General features: G+C 39.6%; 1 protein-coding gene across 1 annotated transcript in view; it reads right to left on the bottom strand.

The window, feature by feature from the left end:
- Nucleotides 1–5,545, bottom strand: part of SGCG (sarcoglycan gamma) — a 29,738-nt gene extending 24,193 nt beyond the window's left edge. Inside the window, exon 1 of the mRNA XM_052650135.1 lies at nucleotides 5,406–5,545. The gene's annotated coding sequence lies outside the window, so the exon portion shown is untranslated. The remainder of the gene's footprint in view (nucleotides 1–5,405) is intronic.
- Nucleotides 5,546–6,000: the final 455 nt, after the last annotated feature.

Consider the following 6,000-nt stretch of genomic DNA (forward strand, 5'->3'; position numbering starts at 1 on the left):
CTACATGAGAGCCTTTGCTCACCTCTTCATCTGCTACCAAGGTGCCCCACCTACTCACAAACAGCCCAGGTGAACCCTCAGGTCAGGACTCACTGTTGGGCATCCTCCGCACCTGACACACTCTGCTGGCCCCCTCCTCACCTTCAGCACCAGTTCACATGTCATCTCCTCCAAGAAGTCTTCCCTGGACACACTCAATCCCATCATATCACATCATTCTGTTATATTAATTTCAAAGCATGTGTCATCTGAATAATGGTGGCAAATTCAGACAGCCCATAGATAAGCTCAGAGTCTGAGACTGGATTGGAGGGGTATGGCCAGAGACTCAGAATTCAAAACTATGACATATTTTTTACAATATTGCCAGAGATCAATAAAAACTGCTGAGTGTATATACATATTCTCGCACGCACACACACACGTATGTCTTCCAATTGTCACATATTTTTATTCCTATATAGAGCTTACTATTGCTGGTGTAAAGCTATCACAAACCTAGCTACATCCAACATAATCTTATTATCTTTTAGTTTTGGAGGTCACTGTTTGCATCCTACATGGTGCCAACGTTTAGGAAAACGAAGAGATTGCCTTGGTAGATGTGACAAAAAGTACATCAATAAGGAAAATTCAACAGTAGATAACTAATGGAGGAAATATTTGCCTTAAAGATAAGACAAGGTTAATACCCTTAGAAAGATAAATAAACCAATACAACTTGAGCAAAACCATGCACACACATTAAAGAAACACAAATGATTAATACAGAGTAAAAGATTCTACTTCACCAGGAAGCACAAACACAACTTCCACAGTCAGTTTTCAAACAGTAAGGGAAATTTAAAAACCGGTTCTAGCCAACACTGGCATGCATAAGTGATATCATATGGATATGTTTGAAAAATGGGCATGAAACTCCTCTCCTGTTGGAAGTGAAAATTAACACCATTTCTCTAGAAGGATATTTGGCACTATGTACTGAGAATCTCAGACAGTAATTTCAATTCTAGAAACTTATTCCAAAGAAACAATCAGGAATGAAAATGAAGATTGATGTTTGAAGGTATTTGTTTTACTTTATCTATAATGGTGAATGAAAAGCAAAGGTGAATGGAAAGTAAAGGCTTTCTTAGTGGCTCAGTGGTAAAGAATCTGCCTGCCAATCCAGGTGACACAGGAGACCTGGGTTCGATGATCCCCTGCAAGAGGAAATGGCAACCCACTCCAGTATTCTTGCCTGGAGGATCCCATGGACAGAGAAGCCTGGTGGGCTATACAGTCTGTGAGGTCACAAAAGAGTCAAGACATGACTAAGCAACAACAACAAATAATGATAAGGTTTAAACATCAGAGTAACTAGTTATTAGATTATTATATCATTACAGAATTAACTGCTTGAAAGCATATATCTTGAATATCCTAGAGAAATGCTAATGGTAGAGTGCTGAATGAAAATCAGAACAGTGAAATACATATTAAAATATACACCCAGAGAAACAGACTATAAACAAATTTAAAATTGTTAACAATAATTTCCCTCCATATTCTACCTTTTTCACTTAAAACTGCATTTCCCAAATGTCTTTCTGTATTTTTTCAGATTAAAAAAATTGTATATATCTACCGTTTGATATATATATTTCTCTGATAATAGAAAAGCTAACAGAAAATTCACTATACTTGTCCCAACTTCATGACTACATTTAGGATGACCAAATAATTTAAAAAATAGTTCCGCTTCATTTTTGGTCAAATTGCTTAGCACGACTATAAAATGAAGCAAAGTACACAAACTGTAGGTATCAATTTCATCCAAAGTCACAATCAATACAATTCTCACCATCACAAAGGCCCCTGCTATAAAACACATGCACGCACAGAGAGAGTCACAGGTTACAAGGTCATCAAACTGTTCTCTCTTCTCTACAACAGAACTGACTTTTAAAATGAAATGGCAAGCTGCCATTTTAAAAAGTTCCTTACAGAATACACCAAACCAACAGAATAAATGCCCTTTAACTAGCTAACACTCCTGATCAGGGAAGAAACCTTTATTTAAATGAAAAAGTAACAAGAGGGGGGGAAAAAAACCACTTTTAGCCACTGTCATACAAATGTTAGGTCATAAAACTGTGGTTTTCAAATGCATGTTTGTTTCTTAGTTCAGTTAGAGACTATTTTAAAGCAGGGCTATGATTATGAAGATGAGCAATTCAAACATGTTTTCTTAGTGTTTTACTCTTGTTTTTATTAAATAAACTCAGAAATCTGAAGCTTTTACCGCATCTTTATGTCATGTTTGGCTAAGGAGTAATGTCAATGTCCAGAAGCTGAAGTTAGCAGAAATAAGGCCAAAATAAGGATGTTTTGTTCTCCATTTTGTTCACCAGTATATAACCAGCATCTACAGGTTTATAGGCTGGACCTTTCCTGCATTTCACACCCTAGTGACCTCATCTACTTCATTTTCTACCAAGAATGTCTATCTATAAGTACTCTGTATTTCAACAATGTATTTCAAGATCATGCAAAGTTCTACCTTGATAAATGAGTTGAATTTCAGAGGACGATTAGCATCAGAGAAGGGCTGTTTCTACCCTCACTTTTCAGCCATATTATCTTAGGTATTTCCCTTTCACTATCATACAACACAGACTGAAATCTAAAGTCACACCTTCTTAGTTCTATGATGTGATGATCAATTCTGTCCACTGAGGAACAAACAGTTGGTCAACTGATCAACTTAAGTGACCTACCAGGCTTTTTGAGAGTGTGTTTCTTCAAAGATGCTGCACACGTAAAACTCGCTGAAAAATGTTTCAAGTAAGAGTTAAAACAGTCACAAAGGTGAGGATGGGTTTTAGGTACCATCTCCATGGCAATGACTTCTTCCTGCTGGTTCTCCCTTGGGGTCTGTTTTCCAGCCCTCAGCGGAGGCCGTCTTTTGACGTTTTACAGCTCCTCTCTCCCGCTCCATGCTCCTTATCCAGTCTCCATGGCAATCAAAGTGACCTCCCCCAAGACTAATTCTATCCCAGTGGCTTCAGGACGAAGCACACATGCCTTGGGCACACACAACCCGCGGGAATGCCAGCTCCTTCACCAGCATGCACAGCACACCAGCTGGACCAAAGTCAAGTGGACTCGGACACTGTGAAGGACTCTGGGAGAAGTCTCAAGTCTCCTGCAAGTCCGGAGATCACCAAACACTCCTGCATCTATTTGCCAGGAAATTCCCTAAGGCACAGTAAGATGTGAAACAAGAAGTGAGCATGGAGTCTGGAACAGCAAAGACAGTGGGTAAGGAATTCTACAAAGTTCACGCGAACACAAGAGAACGATCTGGTCCTGAAGTAGGTCCAGAGAAGAATAAGGCTAGATGCTCTTGAGGCTGAGAAAGGAGGCAGGAAGGAAAGAAGGAAGCAGAGGTGGGTTCTGAAGTTTCCTCACTAGGAAACCAGACCCATGGGGGTGAGCAGTGCTGGGCTTACTTGAGAAGCAGCCATGTAGAAGAGGGAGCTGGGGGAACCCTTCCCAGGTCCCACAAAATGTGCAAAATTAAACAAAATGGGCACCCATTCATAATTTATCATTGTTATTTGATTTTCACCTTCAATACAGTAGAGTTGGACCACAAAAAAGGCTGAGTGCCAAAGAATTGATGCTTTCAAACTGTGGTGCTAGAGAAGACTCTTGAGAGTCCCTTGGACTGCAAGGAGATCAAACCAGTCAATCCTCAAGGAAATCAGTCCTGAATATTCATTGGAAGGACTGATGCAGAAGCTGAAGCTCTAATCCTTTGGCCACCTGATGCAAAGAGCTGACTCACTGCAAAAGACCCTGATGCTGGGAAAGACTGAAGGCAGAAGGAAAAGGGGATGACAGAGGATGAGATGGTTGGATGGCATCACCGACTCGATGGACATGAGTTTGAGCACTCTGGGAGATAGTGAAGGACAGAGAAGCCTGGTGTGCTGCAGTCCGTGGGGTCACAGAGTCAGACACGACTTAAGCAACTGAACAACAACAGTAAGAATTTAGTGTAATGACTACAGCGTTTATTTTTTAAAGGACAGCACGGAACAGCTTTATTTGCAGCATTTTAGCTGCAAGCTTAGCCAACATATTCAGGAAACTTGGATGTGTTAGTCTTTGGAATTTGATATTTAAATATAGTGAAACACTGCTTTTCATTTGGCTTTGAAAGAAACCTCAGATAAATTCTAGAACCTCTAAGACTAACAACAACTTGAACCACAAGGTGGTAAGTACGCCTCTCTGTATCCATCTCTACAAAATGTTTCCAAGAAAACAAGCAAAACATAAACACAGGGAGTTTTGTAGTTAATTTTGCACTAGTGAGTTACTCCATTCTGCTGGCAAATTTTCCAGCCAGCCAAGCTATTTTTTCCCTATTATCTTTCTTGATGACTTTCTTTAGAAACTCATCCTCCAAAGGCCCTATGTTACTTAGGATCCAACAGAAAGAACAGACATTTAACAGGTCAAAGCACAGCACACGTTTGCCTCATATTCTACTTACTATATTTGCTGATACATATTTTGACCAATAGACTATTTTCTCCAGATTTGGGGAGAGAGACATTTTTCCCTTTTTCATCCAAGAAGAGTTGGGCAGTTGAAGCTGGCATTTTGCTTCTGTTTTGCTTATTCTCAGTGTATCAAATCACCTGGACTTTGGTTCTCATGAATTTTACTCTGTGTTTAAACGTCTTTGACAAAACTATGACAAAATGTAAAGCAAATGTACTTCTATCACAAAAGTGTAAGAGTAGAATTAGAAGTGAAAAGTGAGTGAAAGTGAAAGTGTTAGTCGCTCAGTCGTGTCTGACTCTTTCTGATCCCATGGACTGTAGCCTGCCAGGCTCCTCTGTCCATGGAATTCTCCTGGCAAGAACTCTGGAGAGGGTTGCCATTCCCTTCTCCAGGGTATCTTCCCATCCAGGGATCAAACCCAGGTCTCCTTCATTGCAGGCAGATTCTTTACTGTCTGAGCCACCAGGGTAGCCCAGAATTTGAAGTAGGTGATCTGAAAGATTACTCTTTATCTAAATTAGCTACAGTATAACAACTGAATGCCTGATAATACAAAAATACTGTCATGGTGTTCTAAAATTAAAACTATTAAAAGGACATAATCATGCTAGAATAACATGTAGCATTTTAGTAGTTGGAAAAACTTGAAAGTTGAAATGAAGCATTAAGTCCATTTTGTTGATATTTAATATATAATCATTTTGAGCTAAATTTATTTAACATTTTAAATTTATTTTCCATTATGTCATCTATGAAGGAAAAATAATCAAGAGGCCTTATACCTATTTGGTCTTTAAGTTGAACATTCTAATTCTGTAAGATCCAAGGTAAAGCCGATTACTTACCTTAGATGTTGTCAAAAAGCACAAAGTGAATTAACTGCACTCCTTCAGAGCTTCTGAGACAGGATTTGAGGCTGTCCCAGGAATCGCCCAGTGAGAGGGGAGGGGTCAAGTTCGCCAGGCAGCCGGAGGAAGGCTCCCATTTTGGGTCTGTCTCATGTTTCATTCCCTCCTATTAGCAACAGGCGCATCTAATTTTATTCCTGTGACACAAACAGCTCATACCACACTTAAAATTGTCTGGGCACCAATTCCAGGACACAGCACTAAGTGTGCCAAGGAGAAAATCCTCCTACAAAACCAACAGTTAAACCCTGAATCATGACCCTAGTATGTGATTTTAACTTTCTACAGTGAACTTGACCTTAAATGAGCAGGAAAAGCCTGTGGGATGCATTTCCAGTGGAATCCAAGTCAACAAAAGTCTTATAAAAATAAAATTCACATGCAACTTTGCTAGTATTAAATGTATACTGTTCTCTTTCAAGTAAACTGCAAAGTCTTATGTAACAGTCTTTAAAAATCACTTTCTTTAGAACTTTTTTGGGGGGGCTTCCCTCGTGGCTCAGCTGGTAAAGAATCTGCCTGCAGGAGACCT

This window comes from Budorcas taxicolor, chromosome 12 (genome assembly GCF_023091745.1).
Source record: "Budorcas taxicolor isolate Tak-1 chromosome 12, Takin1.1, whole genome shotgun sequence".
Classification (NCBI taxonomy): Eukaryota; Metazoa; Chordata; class Mammalia; order Artiodactyla; family Bovidae; genus Budorcas; species Budorcas taxicolor.